Source organism: Bos indicus x Bos taurus, chromosome 13 (assembly GCF_003369695.1).
Source record: "Bos indicus x Bos taurus breed Angus x Brahman F1 hybrid chromosome 13, Bos_hybrid_MaternalHap_v2.0, whole genome shotgun sequence".
Taxonomy (NCBI): domain Eukaryota; kingdom Metazoa; phylum Chordata; class Mammalia; order Artiodactyla; family Bovidae; genus Bos; species Bos indicus x Bos taurus.
The window spans coordinates 52,279,457-52,304,813 of NC_040088.1; the positions used below are offsets into that span (position 1 = coordinate 52,279,457).

General features: G+C 43.9%; 1 protein-coding gene across 2 annotated transcripts in view; it reads left to right on the forward strand.

The window, feature by feature from the left end:
- RSU1 (Ras suppressor protein 1) overlaps positions 1-25,357 on the forward strand; it is a 213,631-nt gene that overhangs the window by 185,820 nt on the left and 2,454 nt on the right. The gene's annotated exons all lie outside the window — the stretch shown is intronic.

Consider the following 25,357-nt stretch of genomic DNA (forward strand, 5'->3'; position numbering starts at 1 on the left):
GTATGATGTCAAAAGGAAAAGGGCTTATTGAGGCGAGTTGGAAACCCATCGCTTGCTGTCTTCTGTGTCCAGGTGCTTTGCTGACATTATCTGAGGTCCACAACAGCCCTGCTACGTAGTTGTTTTTATCCCTTTGTCCCAAGTCAAGAAGCCCTCCACAGATGGTGACTGAGAGGGACAGCTCACCTCCTACGTCAAATCCAGTCCACTTTATCTCAGAACAAGAGAAGGCTTCCTCCATCTTCTACATAAAGTTGGTCCAAAAGAAGTGCAGTTGACTAATTCTGCCCGAATTTCCCCCACGCCACCACATTTGTCTTTGTTTATTATATTAATAAATACTATGCAGCCAGTGTTCCCATCTGGCGGGGCAGAGAAAAGAACATAAAAATGAAGTTGTGGTTACAGCCCTTCCATACTAATGAAGGTGGTACCTACTTGGCACAGTAGAAAGGTGGGTCTTTATTTTAGAGTTCTTAATTAAGAACTGCCAAGTGACTAATATTAATTAGGAAGCCAGCTGTATCCTTCAGTTTCCTGGTATATTTCTTCGTACGAACCTGTGAAGGGAGTTAAGTCTGAGCCGATTTAATCAATCGGCCCATGAGCAATTAGGTACTAAGTATACTTCGTGTGTTTGGGACCCAGGTGTGTGGACAGAGATTTATAAGATGTTCTTTTTTGCCTTCAGGACCTCCACCTAATTGAGGTGTTCACACTGACCCAGAGAACCAGGATTTCAGGACAGTGACATAAAGGCAGGCTCTGGGGAGTTACTGGTGGCTTAAGAGGAGGATGGCAGCGTAGGGGGAAGGGAGCTCTTTGTAACTAAGAGTAAGTTCCCTGCATAGGAACGAGTTCCATTCTGAAAGCACATTCGTTAAGTCTAATTTGTTTGTAAGTCCAACAAAGTTAGCCTAGGTACCCAGCTAATACAATTGGCTATATTGTACCGAACTATAATGGTTTATAATACTTTTCACACAAAGGATACATTAAAACACAGAAAATAAAACATTTTTAATCTTATAGTATAGTACCTTGAACAGCACAACAGCTGGCACACGGGGGCTGACATCGAGTGAACAGGCAAGAAGAGTTACTGACTGGAACGGGGAGAAGAGGTGGGAGATGGTAGAAGTGAAGGGTTGGCAACAACAGGAGATGGAGGGCAAGCTGCACTTTCACTCACACCTGACGTCGATGGAATGCATGTTCGCATCTTTGAAAGTTTGCAAGTTGAAAATTCATATGTAGGGGACTTACCAGGTGCCCCCCATCTGCTGGGTCTTGGGAGCCAGCCAGGGTGAATGATGGAGGAATATTGTGTCCCCAGCTATGGTGGGGTGGACAGGAGATTGAGGACCACTCCACAGACTGGGAAGTTTGGGAGTTCAGAGGAAGAAATGACCATCATGGGCAGAAAGAGTTAGGATGACTACAGCTGGGCTCTAAAGAGAAGGGACCCACTTTCCAATGGGAGATGGGCTGTGGGCAGCCCACGGAGACAGAGGAAAAGGAAGTAACGGGCATCTTGCTGGCATGACACTTCAGCTCTCCAGTGCTCTGTCTCCCACCAGCTGCTGCACAATTATTTATTTATTTATTATCTGAGCTGTGTGGCATGCGGGACCTTAGTTCCCCCACCAGGGATCGAACCTGGGCCCCAGCTGTGAAAGCACTGAGTCCTAACCACTGGACCATCAAAAAGGTTCCAGCTGCACAATGATAACAGTGTCCATAGTGTCCCTCTGTTGGCGCTGCTGACATCTCCTCGAACACACAAAGGTGGCTTCCTTCAGGGACCTGGTTCCCTGAGCTGGAGGTGGGGGTGCTGCTTGAAGAAGCTGAATGTGCTGTATGTTCCAGCATGAGTTAGGCTTAGAACAAGGGGCTTAGGATGAAGCACCTCAAGACCTCCAACCAGGTTTTCACACTCTTAAGTCTCACCACTGAGGTGTTACTAACTGTTGAATTCTAGTTCCTTGAATCACTAGCAGTTATAGATGGATTAAATGAAGATAAAGTTGTAATGTACTTTTGACTTTGCCTGATTAGTCTGTTAATTTTCCAGTTTTTTTTTTTTAAACCCAATCTCGAATTGTAGTCCAATTTGCAATCTTCTTTTAATTTCACACTCAGAAACTCAGATTGCTGAGTTGTATCTGCAGGTGGACAGTTGTGTTAAATCACCTAAAAGAGGGCTGTGCTTCTTCTCATGCAGGAGCCTAGAGTCCAGAAGTCTGAAGCCCACTGTGCTTCTTCATGGACTGTATTTTTTTTATTGTTGATAATTGAAACATAGTTGATTTACAGTGTGTTAATTTCAAGTGTACAGCAAAGTGATTCAGTTTTATATATATATATATATATGTATGTATTTCAGATTTTTTTCCTGTATAGGTTATTACAGAAATACTGAGTAGAGTTCCCTGTGCTATACAGTAGGTCTGTGTTGGTATCTATTTTGTATTAGGTACTGTATATAAGTTAATCCCAGACTCCTTATTTATCCCTCTCCTCCTTTCCCCTTTGGTAGCCATAAATTTGTTTTCTGTGTTGTGGATCTGTTTCTGCTTTATACCTACTTTATATATACTTTATTTGTACCATTTTTTTTTTAGATCCCATATACAAGCGATGTCATATGACATTTGTCTTGTCTGACTTACCTCACTCAGTATTATAATTTCTGGGTCCATCTGTGATGCTGCAAGTTGCATTATTTCATTATTTTTATGACTGAGTAGTATTCCATTGTATATATATAACATCTTTTTCTATTCATCTGTTGATGGACATTTAGATTGCTTCCATGCCTTGACTGTCAGACTTTCTTGAATACTTAGTATTTCCTTCAAATGATCCCAGGAGAGCTCTGGATCAAGAATACTTACGTTTGAATGGAGTCAAGGTCATTCATAAGAGCTTATTCTCTTAGATATAGGCTCATCCTAGGGAGCTGTTTGATGTGCTTTTCTTGCTCAAACTCAGCCACTGAACTCTGTCTTTACACATCTGTTCCAATGGAATGCTAATTTTTCTTCATGTTGCACATGTGTGTATATGTGTCAACTCTCTCTAGCCTTAGTTTATAAAAAGCCTTTTTCAGTAAACCTAGACAACTAAGAAACTTTTCACTATTTTCTAGAGCCCTGCCTATTACTGATAAAGTCCTGATCAGTTTCCATCTTTGGAATGCTGTGGTTCTGAAATCCCTGAGTATTACTACAAGCAGAGTTCTTTCCGAAAAAAAGAAGTCTTGGACTGGGTGGATCTGGGTTTTTTCTTTACATTTTGTTAACTTGGAGAATTTTACTAACCTCATGTCTTCCTTGACACGACTGAGCGACTTCACTTTCACTTTTCACTTTCCTGCATTGGAGAAGGAAATGGCAACCCACTCCAGTGTTCTTGCCTGGAGAATCCCAGGGACAGGGGAGCCTGGTGGGCTGCTGTCTCTGGGGTTGCACAGAGTCGGACACGACTGAAGCGACTTAGCAGCAGCAGCGTGTCATCCTTAGCTTCAAACTGAATCTGTTCAGTGGCTTCATATTAGTGGTATCCCTACAAAAATCAAAATAAACACAGAACACTCTTGTGGAAGAGTGATTTTGCCATATCCAGATAGGAGTTATTATAAGATTTAATATTTTTCTTTAAATCAATTCACATTCTTACATTTCTTTTTAAAGATCCTGCCTAGCATATTTTAAACAATAGATTGGCATCATAACCAGTGAAAGAACATGCATAATAATTAAAATCTAAAGTCTGCACCTGTAGTCATTTCACAGCTTTGGAAGATGTCACGTGGGGGAGATGTGATATTGGTTGAGTGGGGTGTGGGGGCAGGGGATACTGAGGTGGAATTGAGGGAAACAGACCCATATCTCCCTGGCTTTAATATTAAGTAAGGTTTAATTTTACTTGTGAGTTGTTTACACCATGATTTTTCAACTTGAATACAATTGATACCTTTGGGTCCAGATGACAATGTAGTTGGAGACCGTCCTGGTCTCTAACCACTAGAGGCCAGTAGCACACCCCAGGTGTGACAAGACGTTGTGTCTAGATATTGCCAAGGGCCCCGTGGGGAGGGCAGGATGGTGCCTGGTCAAGGACCACTGTGTTATATGTGGGTCATTGTTTTGCTTTCACTGCCATTGTCGTCACTGTCTTAAATGGTTAGTAACTGTGTGTATTTAAAATATGCTACAGTTTTGTTTTTTGTTATCTTGGGGGGGAGTTTGTCCATTTTGTTTTATTTATTTTTGACTGTGCCGAGTCTTCACTGTGGCGTGTGAGGGCTTCTCTAGCTGTGGAGCACAGCCGCTAGAACACAGGCTCAGTAGTTGCAGTGCGTAGGCTTAGTTGACCATGGCATGTGGAATCTTAGTTCCCTGGTCAGGGATCACATCTGTGTCCCCTGCACTGGAAGGCAGACTCCTAACCTCTGAACCACCAGGGAAGTCCTAGTGCTGCAGTATTTGAGATCTTGTTTTAGCATTTTTGTGCCTATGCCTGAAACCCCTCTACTTCCAAAATGGAAGTGGCTGTGGCCATTCCTGATGCCCGGTTAGGGTATACTGAGTCCCTTCTCTGAGACTTGTTGATCAGTTCTCAAATGAAAGACTGGATCTTGCCTACCCTTCTCGTGGGTTTCCAGCTTATGTGCAGATATGCTTTGTTTTAAGACAATCCAGTGGGAAATGATTTTCTGTGTTATCCATTGTTCACATCAGTGGAGGCTTTCATTTTTGTAAGATCTACTTCCGTTCAGTCTACTATCTCTTAACTTTCATGAAGGTCTAATGATGCTGGTTAATATCACATCGGTTTTTATGGTTTTTTTCCAATGAGAAAAACTGAATATTAGAGAGGTTAAGTGACTTCCCCAAAGCCACACTGCTGTCTTCAAGCAAAGAAATGTTCACATGAATTGCAATTCATAGATAACCTGTCGTTATATGGCAATTATGTGGATTCATAGATTACATGTCAATATATGGCGATTATATGGATTAAAAGATAACGTGTTAATATATGGCAATTATGTTGCAAATACTGATGCCTTAACTTTTAAATAAAATTCTAAACCTAATTTTAAAATTATATACTATGATTATTGATATTTTAAAAATACTTCAGATGAAGACTTGAGAGAAATTTACCCAAATACTAATAGAAACTGTGTTTAAGTAGGAGACCCTTGGCAGTTTTCTTTTCAACCCTCTTTTGAATTTCTCAATGGCTTGTAATATATTTCTATTTCTTTAAAAAGTGAAATGTAGAAGTCTAAAAATGAAGGAAGACATAGTTTGGATTTCTGCCAGAGTTTCTCCTTTTTCTCTACAATTTTAAGAAATTGTCAATCGACTTTAAAAAAGTGCAATGTGGGAGTTGTGAGTTAAGTTTTATATGAGGCAAATGAGGACTATAGCCCGGGAGACAGAATTTTAGATAACTCTGAGAAGTTGCTCCAAAGAGACAAAGGAGGTCGGTATATATGTGATTTTGGTGGAGGGGGAGTACATGCAATCAAGTACTGCTTTTTTTTTTTTTACAGAAGGTTTCTGTTAGTCCTGGGGAGCAATCATCACTATGAAGGATTTTAGTGCTTTTCTAGATATAAGAGGATACAGAATTGGGCTCATAAAATCAGCTCCTGAACATATTTACTAATAACTATCTGAAGATTTGTTCTGACAGTTTTTCCCTGAGCACCGAGTGGGTCATTTTTGCTCTCCACCCTGAACTCCTTCGAGGGTGTTGAAAATCAGCAGTTGCAGCAGCACATGAATTAATCTTGTAAAGGTAGATGGCAAATGTCAATTTGTAGTTGACAGTTCATATTCTGCACATGTGCAAGTGTAAGTGTCCATATGTCTGGGAACAGCAGTCTTTCAGAGTGGATTTGCTGTGTCTTTGGGCAGAAGGCCAGGGCTTCCGCGATAACTCAGTTGGTAAAGAATCTGCCTGCAATGCAGGAGACCCTGGTTCAGTTCCTGGGTCGGAAAGATCCCCTGGAGAAGGGATAGGCTACGCACTCCAGTTTTCTTGGGCTTCCCTTGTGGCTTAGCTGGTAAAGAATCCACCTGCAATGCATGAGACCTGGGTTTGATCCCTGGGTTGGGAAGATCCCCTGTAGAAGGGAAAGGCTACCCACTCCAGTATTCTGGCCTGGAGAATTCCATGGACTGTATAGTCCATGGGGTTGCAAAGAGTTGGACATGACTGAGCAACTCTCACTGGGCAGAAGGCTGGCCTGGCACCTCGTGTTAGAGGAAGTAAATACACAGCTACTTCCTTGGGGCATCTGGCCAAAATAATGGGTACTAAAGCAGGCAGTGGGGCTGCTTCCTCTGTTTTCAAGCACGTTCAAGTGCATTACATCTATTGTTCACTTTCTTTCTATTATCACTGATCAGCTCCCCTCAGATCATGAGGCACTGGATCCCAGAGGTTGGGGACCTGTGGTCTGAGGAATAGTAATAGTGCCCAGTGTCAGATGGAGATGCACTCAGTAAGAGTGGTAAAGCCTGCGAGTGTTCTTGACCAGGGGCCAACCCACGCAGTCTCCAAGTGTTTGTGCTGTTGACCTTTGAGGTATGGTGGTGATGTGGCCTCTCCAAGGACTCACAACCTACTTATAAGCAATTCCAAGAGCACAGACGCCCATGGAGGCACATACGCCCAAGCTTCATATACAACACGCAAGATGAATTTTTCACATTGGGTTTTTAAAACTTGGACAAATCCCAGCTTCCCCTCACTGGTGTGTCTTTTGGAGTTAGTGTCCTTTAAAGCAACAGGGGGGTTGGGAGGCGGGTAGGGCAGTGATTGTCATGTAAGCAGAGTGGTGTTTGCAAGTAAGAGCTCAATGAGAGATGATGATGATTTTGGAAACAGTATTCTGGTGGTCGAATTGAACAGTCATTCCTATAGGACAAGTATCCAGAGACACATTGTTAATCCTCTCTCAGATTGGGGCCTGGAGAACGATGCTGTGGATTGAGTGGAAGATAGAAAAAATGGTAAACTAAAGAGATACATAACCAAGAGGAAGGGGAGGTGCCCCTGGGTACCAGCAGAGAACCTATAACCAGCGTCTGATGTGTTTCCTTAAGAATCAGTTTGCACATTGGTCCATTGCCTCTTAGCAGAATCTAATCTGAGAAATGAAACGCTGACTGGCGCACACAGTTGAGTCAATTCCCTCAGTGCTCCTGAAATATAACAGAGCAAGGAACAGTATAATGAAAAATAACAGAGAGAGTAGCTCAGGGCTTAACTTATGATCAGTGTTCATTACCACAAATGACACTTTCACTGCAGAGTTACCATTAAGATTATTGAGTCTTATGTAATGTGGTTCCCCTCTGAATAGATTCCAGAACAGCTTAGCCTGTGAATGGGAGGGCTGATGCAAGAGGAGGACTGAAAGTGTATTCAATACCCCTGTTCATTTTTCCCATTGGTGCTGGGGAGCCGCCTATTCAGAACCCTGGACAGAACGAAAGAGATGGCACCTTTCTCCAGGAAGAGCCTCCATGATCATCTTTGTCATTGAATAACATGGTTATGTGTTAATGTTCAATGAGGACCAGGCTCAGAAAGTGACTAACTTTTTTGGTAGTTTTATATCCAAGGCCCCTAGCTTATGTTCTCTGCCATTTGTTTTTTTTTTTTCTCAGGGATACAAATTGTAACATTTAAGAAAATATCTCTTTGGACAGAGATTGCATCTTGTGCAAAACTTGGGCACGCAGCCATGAGGCATTTTCTAACTTTGTGGCTCCAGCCGAGTTTGGAATGGACAAGCCCAGTTCAGAGCACATTGTATGTAAAAGTCTTATTGATTAAGTACCTGTTGGGTACCTGCTAAGCACTTTGGGTTATTTCATCCTCCTAACGACCCTGTGAGCTATGTACTCTTATTATCATCCATCCCATTTTCTATATAAGAAAGCATGCTCAGAGAAGTTAAGTTCTCCAAGGTTACCCAGCCACCAGTTATTTTTTTAACCTTCTTTTTTTTTTTTACTATTTTAAAATTTTTAGTTTGTGTTGGGGTATAGCTGATTAACAATGTTCTGGTAGTTTCAGGTGAACAGCTGTGGGACTCAGCCATCCGTATACATGTATTGATTTTCCCCCAAACTCCCCTCTCATCCAAGCTGTCGGATAACATTGATCACCATGTGCTGTATGCAGTAGGACCTTGAAAGGTTGTTGTTGAATCATGTGAATACACCGGGATTTTTGGCCCCCGGAGGAGAAGCATTCAATCCGGGGCCAGAGACGAGGCTTGATCGCTCAGAGCTTTTGTGTAATAAAGTTTTATTAAAGTATAAAGGAGATAGAGAAAGCTTCTGACATAGGCATCAGAAGGGGGCAGAAAGAGTACCCGCTTGCTAGTGTTAACAATGAAGTTATATACTCTCCAGTGAATCCAAAGAATGTCTGGAGGTTGTAAAGACCTCATCAGACCTACTCCCATAATTTACATTTTAAGATAACACTGTCCTCAGGCAAGATACATCCTTGTAAAGACCAGGTCTACTCCCATAATTAACATTTTAAGATAACAGAAGGTTGAATCCAAAGACTGTCCTTAGGCAGGATACATCATTGGTATATAATCCTAAGGAATGTGGAGAAAGAAAAAAAGTTTGTCCTTTCTTCCTCCTTGAGAATTCCAGACCCCTCTCTCTTTGGGGACCCCTAGACTCCTTATCAACCTGCCTAGGAAATGACTCTCTCAACCTCTTGGTTATCCATTTTAAATATAGCAGCATGTACATGTCCATCCCAAACTCCCTGTGCCTTCCCCCCAGCAACCATAAGTTGTTTCTCTAAGTCTGTGAGTCTCTTTCTGTTTTGTAAGTAAGTTCATATGTATCATTTCTTTTTAGATTCCACATATAAGGGATGTCAAAAGATATTTCTCCTTCTCTGACTTATTCCACTCGGTACGCTTTTTTTTTCAGGGGCAAATACTGAATTCAGACTCTGGCCCTTCACCCTGCTCTGTCTCCTGGGCCCCACCCCGACCTGTGGGCCAAGGGGTCGGGGGTGGGCTGCTCGGTCTAGAGAAGCTCGCCACCGGGGGTCATGAGGGGAAAGCAGCGAGGGTGAGGGGTGAAGGGACAGACGTGTACACACAGCTATGTTTAAAATGAATAACAAAATTTTAACTGGTTAAAGGACCTACTGTGTAGCATAGGGAATGCTGCTCAAGGTTCAGTGGCAGCCTGAATGGGAGAGGAGTTTGGGGAAGGATGGATACTTGTATGTGTATGGCTGAGTCCCTTCACTGTTCACCTGAAACTGTCACAACATTGTTAATTGGCTTTACCCTAATGCAGAAAAAAAATGTTAAAAGAGCACAGCTGAACTTCCCTGGTGGACCAGTGGGTAGGACTTTGTGCTTCCACTACAGGGCAACAGGTTCGATCCCTGGTTGGAGAACTAAGATCCTGCATGCATGCCGTGTGGTGTGGCAAATAAATGAGTGAATGGAACACAGCTCAGTGAGGAAGTCAGGCTTGCCTGGGATGCAGCAAAACTCCTGAACCCACATGGTCTAGAGCTGTTGCTGCTGCTTGAGCCCCTTTTAGTGAAGGTCTACTTGGTGCCCTGTCCCCAGCTGCTTGCTGAGTTTCTTTGGCCCTTACAGTTGTTTTTATGTTTTCTTGCATTGGGGAAGAAGTGGACTGACCACAGGCTTTAGGAGTTCTATTTGTCGGCCTGATGACCTTTCCAGGCTCATACTCACCACAACTACTACAAACGTATTGGAACACCCTCTAGGTAAATGGAATAACTCTTAAAAATACATATATATACACTTTTATGTATATTTATAAAACATATATACATATTTCCATCCTTACTTTTCTTAAAACATTAAAAGTAACCATGTGTCAAGAAAGGGTCCATCAGCTTTCACAATGTCTTTCATCTAAGTACAAAGCTGGCTCGATTGCACCATTTTCAAATGGTCTCTATCTGTGTTCTGCAGCATGGTAGCTGCTAATAACATGTGACTCTTGAGCCCTTGAACTACAGCTTGTCTGGTTGGGATATGCTATCAGGGTTTTCAAATACTCACCAGATTTCAAAGACACTTAGAACCAAAAAAGAAATCATTAAATTTATATGGTATACTTACTAAATCATTTATCCTTAGATTAGGAATAAAATAGATCATTTACCATGTTGATACAGATTACCCATTGAAATGATCATATTTTGGATCTATTGGGTTAAATTAAATATATTCCTAAACTTGATTTCATCCATTTCTTTTTCCTTTTTTAATGTGGCTCCTAGAAAATTTAAAGTTAACCTTTGTGAATCTCCTATTTTGTACCGAGCTATGCTCTACATACGTGAAAGTAGAGAATATGTCTCCACAAATTGGAAGGACTAATATGTGTTTAAAAATAAGACTTTAAAAATAGCTTTCTGAAATATTTATGAGAGGAAAAATGAACTCACTGTAGGTATTCAGTAGGCTGACTAAGAGGGGCTTGTTTTTACCATTCCAGGCAATACATGTCGGGCAGAAATCTTCTTGATTAACAGCTATTCAGGGGGGAGTATTTTTCCATGCGAAGATAGGTCAGTTCGAGTCATTTGTAACAGAACGTTGTTTTCTAATATTTGAAATAACTGTTGAGTACATGTTCCCTTTGTGATCCCAAGTATCATCACGTGGCCATATCATGACCATACTGCACCCCACAATAAAGCAAATATCTGAATAAAGTGAGTCCCTTGATGTTTGGTTTCCCAGTGCATATAAAAGTCATGTTGACATTGTAAAGAGTGTGATAGCATTATGGTTTAAAAAAAAAAATGTATACACACACACACACAAGCACCCCTTTATTTAAATCTGGGGAGACTTCCCTGGCAGTCCAGGCTTCCCTGGTGGCTCAGACAGTAAAGAATCCGCCTGTAGTGCAGGAGACCTGGGTTCGATCCCTGAGTCAGGAAGATCCCCTTGGATAAGGGAATGGCAACCCACTCCAGTATTCTTGGCTGGAGAATCCCATGGACAAAGGAGCCTGGTGGGTCTACAGTCCATAACTAATACTTTCACTTTTCCCAGGCAGTCCAGAGGTTAGGTCTCTGCACTTCCAATGTAGGTTCAATCCCTGGTTGGGGAACTAAGATCTCACATGCCACACAGCATGGCCAAAAAAACTAAAAATTAAAAAATAACGCTATTAGGAAAAGGGCACTAATAGACTTGCTGTATGTGGGGTTGCTGCAAATCTTCAGTTTATAGAAAAGGCAGTTTCTCTGAAGCCCAGTACAGCAGGGTCTGCCTGAGCCAGAAGCTGTGACAAAAGAGCAGCACCAGGCCGGTTTTGCAGAAACCCCCGGCCTCTGGCACCTCCACCTCACGCTTCTACTTCTGCCTCACTTCCACCGTCTGTGCTTAGCACTAACACCTTCCAGGAGTGTTTGGTGGGTGCGATTCCTAGATGAAACACTTGCGATTCTTGGATGAAAAGGTCTGTTGTGACAAGCTCTTCTCTCTCCACCCACAGCCACGGTTTTGCTCTGAGACTTGAGGGCCCAACAAGGCCATCAGGCAACTAAAGCTGGAGCCCCATGGGGAGAGTCCTCGCCTCCCCCCACATTCCCAGGACCCCCACCCAGATTCATGGCTGGTGCACGGAATTCTCCAGTAGACCATTTTTAACATCCAGCGGAAGCCACAGACATCTTAATTTTTAACCTTTTTGCACTTGATGACTATAAATTTCTCTGAAACTCTTAAAAATCTGATTAAAAAAAAAAAACAAAACCAGGAGGAACGGGATGACATGTATTAAATCTGCTGAGTATGTCAAAGCTACAATTACTTTTTTTAATCCTCCATTCCTTTTTGGAGTATGTTTTTGCTGTAGAACTCAAAGCTCAAGGAAGATGGGGATCCAAAGGCTCTTCTATTATTGAGCTCTCATAGATGTTTTTCTCCATTATTCTCTTCCCCAGTTGTTGGGCTAATTCCCAGGCACCATTTTGGGGGTTATGTTGATTTTCTATATCTTAAAAAAGATTTTATTGGAATGTAGTTGATTTATAGTGATGTATTAGTTTTAGGTGTACAGCAAAATGAATGAGTTATACATAAACATACATCCAGTCTAGTTTTTGATATGTTTTCATTGGAGTGTGGTTGCTTTACAATGTTGTGTTAGTTTCTACTGTACAGCAAAGTGAATCAGCTCTACGTTTACATATATCCCCTCTGTTTTGGATTTCCTTCCCATTTAGGTCCCCACAGAGAATTGAGTAGCCTTCCCTGTGCTATGCAGTAGGTTCTCACTAGTTATCTATTTTATACATGGTATATCCATAGTGTATATATGTCAGTTCCAGTCTACCAGTTTATCCTACCCACCATTTCCCCTTGGTATCCATAGGTTTGTTCCCTACATCTGTCTCTTCTTCTGCTTTGCAAGTAAGATCACCTGTACCATTTTTCTAGATTCCACATATGTGTGTGAATACGTGTAATTTGTTTTGTTTCTTTGCTGCAAAAGCCTGGCTTCTCCTCTACTGCCAACCTCTGGCCACTAGTATAAAATATTGCAATCAGGAATGGAAGGAAAGCACAGTCATCTTGACATGCCATGTTCCAGGGATGGCAGGGTTTGGCGCTTCAGATAGAGCCCAGCTTAGATGAGGGAAGAAGCGACAAGAGACAATGACTAGAATTGACTTTAGCTGCTGCTTCCTGAAGTCCACCTGGCAAGAACCTCACGGCTACATCCATCTGTAGGTAGATGCTTGCTTTCTGGTTTTGACTTCTAAGGTTATTATTATTTTTTTTTTATTCTCTTCACTGTGTAAGTGGAACATAACCTCACAGACTATCTAGTGGACATGGAGGAGAGGCAGATAATACAGGGCTGCTTAAAATCTCAGGCATCACGCTGTAATCTAACCTGAACATAAGAGGAACCTTGGAGATAGGTTTCACTGTATGTGGTTTTTCCTAAGAGTAAATGAGTTTTAATGTAAGCAAAGTCCTAAACATGTTTCATACATACAACGTGCAGGTTCCATTCAGATGCCCAACCGTGACCAGGCATTGCCCATAGGGTGTGATCTAAGTAGGTTCTGGGTGCATTCTGAGTGAATGCCCAGTCGGTGTACAAGGCGAGGGGCGGGAGGGTGGCAGTGCATATACCAGATGACTCCCACCCCTGTTTAAGTCCAAATGCCCCATTTCCTATCTAGGAAAGCACAAATTACCTTAGTCCGTGGATTAATTCCAAAGCCTTCTGCCTCCTGAGTCAGTATTGTCTGCCATGCACCCTGAAACCTGTATAGACTAGCACTTAGAGATGGCTCGCTCTCCGTTGACTTGGCCTTGAGTCTCCTGCCAGTGTCGCATCATCCGATCACCTGGGCTGAGAGGGGAGGAGGGCCCTGGAAGCAGGGAGTCCGCATTAACAGCCACCGAGAGGAAGAGGAGGATGAGTAACAATACCTGTAGATACGCTTCACCATTGGTCTGTGTCTGAAAAACAAAGACAAAGCTGAAGCTTCGCCGTTTGGACACAGGTGTTCCAGTTGCGCGTCATTTATATCTAGACCCACAGGACAGCTGTGCAGCCCTCCGTGATGTCTTTTGTTCAGGCTTAAATGAGTTAATACAGAAAATGCCGCAGAAGCTTCCTGTGGAAATGCTGGTGTATAGCGTGTGCTGGCTGCGTTTGGCTGGTACAGTCACTAGCTTAATAACTTAAAAGTTCGTGAACACCAAGCCTTTCCTGAAGGAACCACGTGTGGCTCAAAAAACTCCCATCTTTCCAGGATAATAAAAATTTATTCTGATGTTTAATTTGTCCAAAGGAAAGGAAGAAATCCCCAGCGTTTTTATACTGTTCATTTTGACTTAATCCTCTGTGTTAAGCTATTCCTGTACTTGGCTAGTTCTTGCTAATATCAAATGATGGTTAATATTCAATAAAACCTACTGTGCTGGAAAGAAATTGAATGAAAACCCCTGGTCACACAGTATTTTGAGAGGGACCCTCCAGCACTTCCCTTGTGGTCCAGTGGTTAAGACTTTGCCTTCCAATGCAGGGGCTGCAGGTTCAATCCCTGGTTGGGTAGCTAAGATCCCATATGCCTCATGGCCAAGAAAACAGAACATAAACAACAGAAGCTGTGTTACAACAATTCAATAAAGGCTTTAAAAAATGGTCCACAGCAAAAAAAAACTTTTAAACATTTTTTTAAGACGAGAATCTCCACAAGAGAAGAATGGACGGCTCCCAAGCAGCGTTACAAAATGGCACCATGATGCATTTACTGCACCTCCACTCTCAGCTCTCCAAGCCTCAGAGACCTGGGAAAACAGCAGAAGAAGTTTATGTGGGGGCCCGGAATTTTGTTAACAGAGGAAAACTGCCCCTGAAGACTAAAAGACTTGCCTTGGCGTACACAGCACTTGTTTTCACAGTGAACACCTCTGCATGGGAAGCATGTCAATCGTCACTTGATGAGTGTGGAATTAAGGGACGAATCAGGAAATGTTCCTCAGCTAAGATACTCTTTCGGGGCAGTACTGATGATCCTGCCTGCACGGCAGCAAAGGAGACACACACATAAACGACACATTTTTGGACACAGCAGGGGAAGGAGAGGGCGGGACGATTTGAGAGATTAGCATTGGAACATACACATTGCCATATGTAAAACAGAGAGCCAGTGGGAGTCTGCTGTGTGATGCAGGGAGCTCAACGCTGGTGCTCTGTGACAACCCTAGAGGAGGGATGGGGAGGGAGGGGGGCTTTAAGAGGGAGGGGACATACATACATCTGTGGCAGTTCATATTGCCGTATGGCAGAAACCATCACAGCACTATAAAGTAATTATCCTACAATTGAGAATATTTTTTTAAAATATATTCTTTCAGTCCACTCGTAGATTTTTATTTGGTGGCTAGTGTGTGGCCAGCACTGGAGAAACAAAAGGATTAAGACAGCTCCTGCCTCAGAGGCACTAATGACCCGGCTGGTAGGAGACTCGGGGAGCTGGATGTTGCAGTGCACCCTACTAAGTGCAGTGATGGGTGCTTCAGTCAGTCGGCAAACAATCGTCATGTGCCTGTGGTGCACCGGTCAGAGGGGATACTAGTGAAGACAGGATGCCTGTCCTTGGAGTTCATCTTCCATTAAAGGAGGTGGCAAACAATTAATAATAATCAAAATCATTATATTGTGACTGTGGTATGAAGGAAACGAATGTGGTTAAAGAGAGAGAATGCGGGCAAAAAAAGTCTCACATTTGAAGTAGATCAGAGTGATGTGTCATTCAGGGCTCAGTGTTCTTGGAATGCAACAAACACAAAGCGTTAGAAGAAATTTATATTACTAATAATCCAGCAGTACAGTAAATAGGTTTTTTAAGGCATGGCATGAGCATGGGCTCAATGTCTCTGGACTCCATTTCCCTCCATCTTGCAGTTCTGCTTTGCCTGCTGGTTTCTTTGCCAGGCAAGCTCTCTTCTCAGATGCCACCATGGCCAGCAGCAGATCTAGGCTCCTAGTTCAACTCAAAAGAAAGGGCTCTTCTTCCCAATAGCTTGAGGTAAGATCTTGGGTCTTTCTGTGGTTGGCCCAGGTTGGCCACAGGCTCATGTGCGAACCAGTGTCTACACCCAGAGTAAAGGGAGAGGGTTGAGACTGAATTGTTTTGAAACCAAAGTTATTGAAGTTCTCTGCGTCCTTTCCGTAACCTCTACAACAGGGATAGAGAAGCATTCTGAACAAAGGGAATAGAAGTACGGACCTCAGAAATGGACAGAGGCCTAATTTGTTTGCCCGTGTGCTGGAGATTGGGAACATGGAGGGTCATGGCAGAAGGCAGGGAGGTGGCCCCAGCTGTACCCTGAAGCCTTGGAAGGGTTACAGTGGCACCATATTTATTTCCTCTTCCTGCACTTACAGACATTATCGAGGTGCCCACAGAACTCCCAGCGGGGTCCCACAGACGCCCACTGCCTGCATCTACTCCACTGCTGGAGTTGCTGAAGCACACCACCGCTCTTCTGATGCACAGGGTCTCTCTCCAGCTTTGTTCGTTCCTTTGGCTGGCTTCTAATCAAATCTTGCTGGCCTGAGTTGTGCTGATGTTTCTTGGGAAGACTTTCTGAGTTCTGCTTTGGTTCATTTGTGTTGACGTGATCATTTAACACACAGAGGGCAGCCTTTCTGCCTTTAAGTTTTGGGGTCATACCTCATTCTTGCACCAACTCTCATCTCTCTCCAGCCAACTCTGTATTGACTGGACATGAAATTTAAAATGGGTTGTATAATGTGGACAGAGGCAATAATTTGTGATTATATAGAATTATCATCTAGCTGCCCATGTTAAGGGATCTATTAGATAATTACTGTTTAGCTTTTGAGAGCCAGATTCTAGTTAGTGAATTTTTTTTTAATTTGTGTTGGACTGTAGTTGATTTATAGTGCTGTTTCAGGTGTATAGCAAGGTAAATCAGTTACACATATGCATATCAAGATTGTGAATTTTAATAGTAATGTTTTCTTAGGAATAATTTTTGGTGGTATTACATGCATGTAATAGAAATAATTTCTTGGGACTTCCTGGCAGTCCATTGATTAATGGACTTCTATTGCAGGGCTCAGAGGTTCGATCACTGGTCAGGGAACTAAGGTCCTACATGCTATGCCACGTGGCACAGTCAAAAAATAGAAAACAACAACAAAATAAAGAAATGCTTGTCACTTCCTTCCTTGTATCTATAAATAGGTTTGTGTATTACCAACACATAGACACCTATGCAGCCTCAATGTAATAATATCTCAAAATAATTCTTTTCATAAAAAATATTCTTCAGTACTCCAGGTCTGGAGTCTATTAAGGAAGTAGCTTGCTTAGAAAACTTACAAGAATGCTCTTCCTCCTGTTTTCCTTTGTTTTTTAGTTTATTCTGGAAATTGCAACATTTAGCACTTTGCAGTTTAATTTAAAAGGATTACCTATTCTCTTAAATGCTTAAGCAGGGAAGCAAGTTGCAGTTATTGATTTTTCTCTGCATGTATTCTGTGAAAGCTGTATTTGCTCCTTCCCCAGGGAGCCTTACCCCCCGAACTGCATGCTTGCTGGTGACAGCTCAGACCTCTGATACATAACCAAAGACCTTGCCTAATATCCTTGCAACTGCTTGGGGAATTTTTATTAAGTAAAAGCATCATTAGAGTAGACAGGATGATGAAGTTTAATGAGCATCTTTTGTGCATGAGATTGTTAGTTTTGTTCTGCCAGAATCCTCATTTCTCTCCTCCAGTGGGGCAGATAGTTAGTCTAGAATGTATGGGGTATTTTTAAAATCTGCCTCACATTTTGTATTTTTTTGTGATTTTAATATCTGTCCTAAGCCAGCTACAGATTCTTCTTGGCTATTTATACAGATGCTGTTTGCACACATGTGTGTTGATAATTTCTTTTTACACTATATGTTGGGGGCAGAGAGCAGTGAGGGTTCTAATGGAGAATGTGAAAGACACCTCCTGGTGCTAGTGAATTTCATAGAACCATCTCTTGGAGGTTTGATCTCAAAAAAATCATTGCCTTTTGAATTAATGAGACTTCTCATGGGAATATGGTAACTGTTCCCTTTTTTTCTTTAAGACTCAGCAATTTAAGTGCTAAGGTTCTGTCACCAACCCCTCAGAAGCTGCTAGATAGGATAAATAAAGATATGGCAAATGCTTATTAATAATCTGGGCTTCACACTTTGTCCACAGATTTATTTGCAGAGATTTTAAATTTAGCATCCTACCATAAGATTACAGATTAGACACAAAATGATTTCTCTCCATTATTGTCACTGGCCATATACTGAGAGTTTTCAAATTGGTTCTTTTCTTGGTCTGTATAAGGACTTTCCATGGAAACACCCAAAACAACAGGAGGGAGGCATATGACAGGAGCAAATGACTTCAGCACAGCATATTGTACCTCTCATATACCTGGCATTCTGAAACATAATATTTACATAGCACACAATGTGCTTCCAGCAGTGCCTTGCGCATGTAGAATACAAAAGAAGTGAAGTCTGCTGTCCCCACCCTTGAGGAAATGGTAGGCTGATGAAGAGGACAAAACTGAGAAATCCAGAAAGATGGTGCTGGTGGTGATGGTTGGTGGTTTAGTTGCTAAGTCTTGTCCAGCTCTGGCAACCCCACTGACTGCAGTCCACCAGGCTCCTTTGTCCATGAGATTTCCCAGGCAAGAATACTGGAGTGGGTTGCCATTCCCTTCTTCAGGGACTCTTTCTGACCCAGGGAGCAAGCCCATGTCTCTTGCATTGCAGACAGAGCCTTTACACTGAGCCACCAGGGAAGCCCGTATACTTAATGCCTAGAGAATTTGGGGTCATTACCTGGGGGTGATCTGAACCTTTTTCTAATCCTGAGTTTCCTCGTTTGGAAAATGAACATAATGAAAGCCCTTCTTTCTTGGCTAGTTGTGGTAGTGAATGCTGACTGCATGGTGACCATATTTACCATGTGTCCTGATCAAGGCACTCTACTAGTCCTTGGAAATAACAGCCAAGAGCAGAAATTACTTTGTCTATTCTGGAGGACTTAACGATGAAATCTCAATAAACACCACAGTATTTTGTGAAGGCAGAAATTGAACAGGGGGCAGAGCAGAGAAAGCTGTGAAACGCCTGAAGATGTGGATGAGATCTGAGTTGTAGAAAGGAGGAGGGTGGGCATTCCAGGCAATAGTTACACAAATCAGCCAAAAACTGAGACCAGAAGGAATCCTGGCTGACAAAGGCCTTAGATGGGTTTAGCACTCAAAAGTTTTTTCAAATCACCTGCAAGGTGTAGGCAGTATGCAGATATTCCCAGTTTTCAATAAACAGAGATTCCAGAATGATATCAGACTCTAAGGTTACTGAGCTGATAAGTGGCAAAGCTAACACTCAGCCTACCTTTCCTGCACTCTACACTGCCTTCCTCCAGACTAGGTTTCTGCATTTGGTCTGCTAGTGAACAGAGAGAGATGAAATCTGGCTGGGTAGGCATTACGTGGCATGTTCAGTGGATACTCTGTCACATATCAGGCTGGGTACTTGACCCTGCGGGTAGTGGATGCTGCTTGCCACGCATAAACCAAGGAAAGAGAATTCTGTCCGTTGTGTGTAGGACACATTGAAGGAAGGAAGGAATTGTTATCAAGGAGATCAGGAAGGGGGAATTCTCTGGTGGTCCAGTGATTGGGACTTGGTGTTTTCACTGCGGGGACCTGGGTTCGATCTCAGGTTGGGGATCTGAGATCCTGTAAGTTGCACAGCATGGCCCAAAAAATGGAGACCGAGAAGGAACCTGTTAACACTAATCCAATGGCCATATTTTAGGGTAGAAGGAAAAGAGAATGAATAAAATCATAGGATGATATAAGAATAAGTACCATAAAGCATCTTATTAATCCATTGAGTCGTGAACCTTTTGAGAAGCTGATGAAAGCTGTGTTCACTTTTCAGCTGAAAAAAAGGCGCATATAGCTTTGCTTGGAGCTTCAGATCCTCCCTTGCCACAGACAGAATTTCTAAGATAGAGGAGGATGTAATCAAACTTGATTAATAGGGTGACTGAAAAAAGAGGCAGGTGCCAGAATGACTTCATCATTTTGATCCTGGAGGTCTGGAGACATTAGAGGGACATTGAGGAGCTGGGGTAGGGAACTGTTGTGTGCATTTGGTTGGGTTTAATGGTTCAGTGTACAAGTGGGAGTTTTGGTGTAGCAGGGGTTGAAGATGGCAGTGACTCGGAGGGCTCATACTCAGAGATACTCATTGAAGCTACAAAATCAGATGATCGGTTTAAGGAAGAGAATACAATGAGCTAAAAGCAAAAACACAAGGACTATAGAATTGTCCAGGTAAAAAATAAGAACAAGGATAGTGCATTGGATCCGGGGGAGTGGGGGGGTAAATTTTCAAGAAGGAAAAATGCGGTCCCCAGTGGTGTTCATTGCTGCAGTCATGAAGGGGTGTGAGGGTCTTGCACGAGACCCTTGGATTGAACAGAAACAGTAAAACTCAAATGATTTTCTTCCCGCAAAATGACTATGCCCATGTTAAATAAATATACCCACGAATAATAGAAGAACATGCATATCATACTACTACTCAGTATAATGTTTGCTGAGAAAGAAATGTATTCTCATTCTCGTGGGCTGGAATTGTTTGCTGTGCCATCTTAGATGTCACCAGGCAGGGGTGTTGAGTTGTGCGGAGTGTCGGCAGCCAGTGTGCAGACAGCTTTAACACGATGCCTCTCAAGTGACCAGGGTGGTGACCTCTACTGTTCACGGCATCATTTCATGATGAATCCTCCAGAGCCGATCTTCAGCTGGGATTCTACAGACAGCTGCTCTGGTCAGGGTCCACTCCCACAGGGACCAGACGAGCCCTGAGGAGCTAAGTGATGCTGCCTCGTTCGTCACCCACAGCACAGGTCATCCATAGGCATCTCGCCTTTGAGGATTCTCTTCACCGTCAGAAGTCTGTTCATCAGACTCCAGAGCACAATTCATCCTTTCCTGTCACTTTAACTGGTTCTCTGTTGGTTTTTTTCCTTCCATGAACATCTCCCCGTCATCCTCTGTAGACCTCAGCTTTCAGAGGAGAGAAGATTTTCCAAGACTCTGTGCCACAGGTTCACTCCGTATTCTGAATTGATCACCTCACCCACTGGTGACCGATGCTGCAGCCCCATCCGTGACGGGGAGCCAGTCTTCCTTGTCAGCGCTCTCCCACTAGCATGACCAGATTTCAGTGCCCCCAGAAGCCTTCCCGAGCTCAAGATGGCAAAGCTGGACTCCTGGCTGTGCTCAGAGGCAGCGTCTGGGAAGCAGGAGGAATTGGCCAGCTTAGCCTGGGTCCTAGGCCTTCACGAGAGGTTAAAGGTGATGGCTGTTGCTCTGGAACAGCTGTTCTGTGCCTGCACACAAGACCCTGTCCGTGTCTGATTTAATCTCCCCCCACAAGCCCTTCAAGGTAGCAGTTTTCATCATTTTGCAGATGAAGACATCAGACTGTGGCAAGTTAGTCACCTGCTTAATGTCACACGTCCTTTGGAGCAAACAGGGTTCAGGAATGCAGATGCTTGAAGCCGCAGGACTGTCCTCCAGAATCCCCCATGCAGTGAGCCAGGGCTCTTATAGGGCCAGATGATGGGTACCACCTGAGCAGGTCGCTGAGGGGATGTGCTCATCAAGAAACATTTTGTGCCAGGATCCAAGGTTAGTTGAAATCTTCGAAGATCAAGGAGGTGGAAGTTACATAATAAGAGGAGAGTATGGAAAGGTCAGGAGGACAGAAAGCCATCCTGAAGGCTGCAGGTTGCATAGATCAGTCCTGTTTTTCACTTCCTGTATTTAATGATGCTGGCGAGGGAGAATGCTCCTCATTCCCAGAGGAGCGAAGAGTTTGTCCTTTAGAATGCCTTTCATATCCAAGCCAACCAACCCCAAGCCCCAATCCTAACCACCTCTTTTCTCTAACTCTGATGCACCAAGCCAATATTCCCCCTGATCCAGGCACTGGGCAACTGGAGATCACTTCTTTAGCTCTAGGCTCTGAGATTTTAATCAAATTATTCACCTACCCTGTTTCACCCATTCCTTCCTGTGAAAGCACCCGTAAAGACTCTGGGCTTTGCTCTCCCCTGGGCTCCTCTGCCTCCCAGTCAACCTGGTGCCTCCCCATGTGGCCCTGCGCATAACTGCACGTGATACAACTCCTTTCAGCGGCATGGAGCTATCCATCTTGTCACTGTCACCTCTGTGAATTAAATTCTGGTTGCATTTCAAACATGGACCATGACTATCAGCTTCAGCGCATAGAGGGAGCCGGGCCCATCCTGTCTCACTGTAGCAGAGAGGGGATAGTTGGCCTGCCCACCTCCTCCTCTTCTGGTAGACAGCACCCATTTTTCCTTGGAGACTCTCCTTCTGTGGCCTTTCTGCAACTTAGTTTTTAACTTTTCTTTCTTGTCAGTGAGTTGCTACCCCAGAAGAAAATTTCTCCTGCTAAAACTATGTAAAATCCCTCACAGACAGCCCCAGAGAGATTCAGTTACTGTATTGGTTCCCTGTTGCTGCTGATAACAAATTAAGATGATCTTAGTGGCCAAAAAGGGCTTCCCTGGTGACTCAGTGGTAAAGAATCCACCTGCCAACACAGGAGGCTCGGGTTGGATCCCTGGGTCGGGAAGATCCCCTGGAGAAGGAAATGACAACCTACTCCAGCGTTCTTGCCGGGGAAATTTCATGGGCAGAGAAGCCTGGCAGGCTGTAGTACATGGGGTTGCAGAAGAGTCAGACATGACTTAGCCACTAAACATCAACACCAACCTAGCAGCCAAAAACAGAACAAATATATTCTGTCAGAGTTCTGGGAGTCAGAAGTCTGAAATTTAGGTGTCAGCAGGGTTTCGTCTTTTGGAGGCTCTAGGCAAGAATGTGTTTCCTTGCCTTTCTGGGGTCTAGAGCCTGCTTGTAGTTCTCAACTGGCAGTCCCTTCCTCCTTCATCAAAGCCAGCATCTGCGCATCCCTGACTGCCCCTCCAGCACCCCCACCTCCCCTCTTAAGAGGATGCCTGGGATTATGTTGGCCCCACCCAGATAACCCAGGATCATCTCTCCATCTATGAACCTGTTTGCAAAGCAAAAATAGAGACAAAGATGTAGAGAACAAAGATGGATACCAAAGGGGGAAGAAAAGATGGGATGAATTGGGAGATTGGGATGACACATCCACACTATTGATACTACATATAAAATGGACAGCTAATGAGAACCTACTGTAGAGCTCAGGAACTCTACTCAGTGCTCTGTGGTGACCTAAATGGGAAGGAAATCCAAAAAAAGGAGGGATATATGAATACCTGTAACTGACTGGCTTTGCTGTACGGCAGAAACTAACGCAACAGTCTAAAGCAGCTCCAAGAAAAATTGTTTTCAAGCCCTTAATCAGCTCTGCACTGTCCCTTTAGCAATATAAGGTTACAGATCCCAAGGTCTCTGGGATCAGGATGTGGACATTTTGAGGGGCCATTATTCTGCCCCCCTACACTTACTGAACAGAGGCCCCAGGGCTAATATGAATAGCTGAGGGAATCCAAGACTTGGGACCCCGAGATGCTCGTCCTTCCTGCCCGGCCAGAGCCACGTCTGCAGGTGGGAATGATTGCTCTGATGGATCCAGTCTACAGATGAGAGTGAAACGCGCTGTCATCTGGCACACAGCTGGAGCAGGGAGAGGATCCACAGGGCAGAGTCATCCGCTGGTGACTCATGGAGGAAGTGGGACAGTGCCTTTAGCCTGAGTCGCTTTCTTCAAAGAGGACCCAAACCTTTCTTCCATATATGCTTGGAGATTTGGTGTCTGTAGAAAATTCCATGTTATTTTTCGGAGGAAAAAGCCCTAGAGAAATAATCACATAATTATCTTTATTTAATCACTCTAACCCCATGTCATGCCCTGGTGCTCAGCTTACCTCAGCATTACAGCCGCCCTATGAGAAAACAACATCATTTTTTCTTTAACAGATGAAGAAACGAAGGCACGGTGGGGATGAGGCTTGCTAATCAGGTACCTAAAACTGACAGCTCATAAGTGGCAGACTGAGACTTTTCAGCCTCCCTCTCGACCCTTTGTAGTGAGTGGCTTGCTGTGTAGCCCCAGGAAGGCCAGGCACACAGTGGGGTCTGAGTCTAAAAAGGCAGGCGATGAAAGGTTGGAACATTCTAGTTCCTTCCTGAATAGAGGCGCCTCGTTGAGCCCCAGGCAGCTTTGGCACACCTGCTGAAATGACTTTGCTTCGTGACCATTGTCAGGGCCTGGCAACACCGCCACTCCTTCCAAGAAGCCTTCCGTGCCTGCGTGTTCAGGATGTGGTGCGTAGCAGGCCCTCATTGAGTCTTTCATCTCTTCTCTCTCCTCTGAACTCTTTATTTCTGTTGATACCACTTTCCCAGCCCCTGAGTCTTTACCAGGTTTCCAGGTTCACAAACGAGGGAGCTGTGTATCTACAGATTTTTGTGATCCTTAAAGTTGGATGTTATCTGCGAGCAAGAATGAATATAGTGATGAGTTTGGAAAGTAAAGGAGAGACCCTGAAGCTGTGAGAAAGTGATTACAGTGGAAGATGCTGAGACCATAGATGCCTTTGTGGGTGCTCAGAACAGTCAGACCTTGGCTTCGTGCCAGGTGGGAGGAGCTTGGGAGACCAGAGCCACACCCCCACCCCCAGGTCCCCTTGTGCACGTCGGGCTGTAGCTCTAAGCTGCTAATCTTTAGGAAGCAGCATCCTGGAGGAGGAGGAGGAGAGGGGCAGACGCTATGGGAGGATCAGCTTGTCTGATGTAGGTGAAGAATGTAACACACAGCTCTCCTTTGGCTCAGTTTGCTCTCCCTATTCTGGTGCATCGGGTGGGGGAAGGGGTGCACAAGTTGGAACCCCCTAGAAAATGCAAAACCATCTTTCCACCTCAAGGTCCTTAACCCCATTTCCTCTGCAGAGTCCCTTTGGTCATGTAAGGTGACAACAGCAAGTTCTGGGGAATTAGGACAGGGACATCACTGGGAGTCAGAGAAGGCAATGGCACCCACTCCAGTACTCTTGCCTGGAAAATCCCACGGACGGAGGAGCCTGGTAGGCTACGGTCCATGGGGTCACTAAGAGTCAGACACGACTGAGCGACTTCACTTTCATGCATTGGAGAAGGAAATGGCAACCCACTCCAGTGTTCTTGCCTTGAGAATCCCAGGGACGGGGGAGCCTGGTGGGCTGCCGTCTATGGGATTGCACAAAGTCGGACACGACTGAAGTGACTTAGCAGCAGCTGCAGCAGCATCACTGGGAGTGCGACTGGTAACAGTGGTAAAGCCGGATTGGCTGAACCTTCCTTTCTGCCTAAGCCAATGTTTCTTTGCCTGGATCCAGGACTACCAGATGTCTACAACATAGACTTTGAGGGGAACCAACTTCTCCTTTTAAAGTGTAGGGGTAATGCATGTATGTGGAATCTAAAAAAATAGTACAAATGAACCTATTTGCAAAGCAGAAATAGAGACACAGAGTGAGCAAACAAATGGACACCACACGGGGAAGGGAGGGTGGGATGAGTTGGGAGATGAGGATTGACATACACTACCATGTGTAAACTAGATAGCTAGTGGGAACCTGCTATATAACACAGGGAACTCTACTCAGTGCTCTGTGGTGACCTTTGGAAAGAAATCCAAGAGAGGGGACATATGTATATG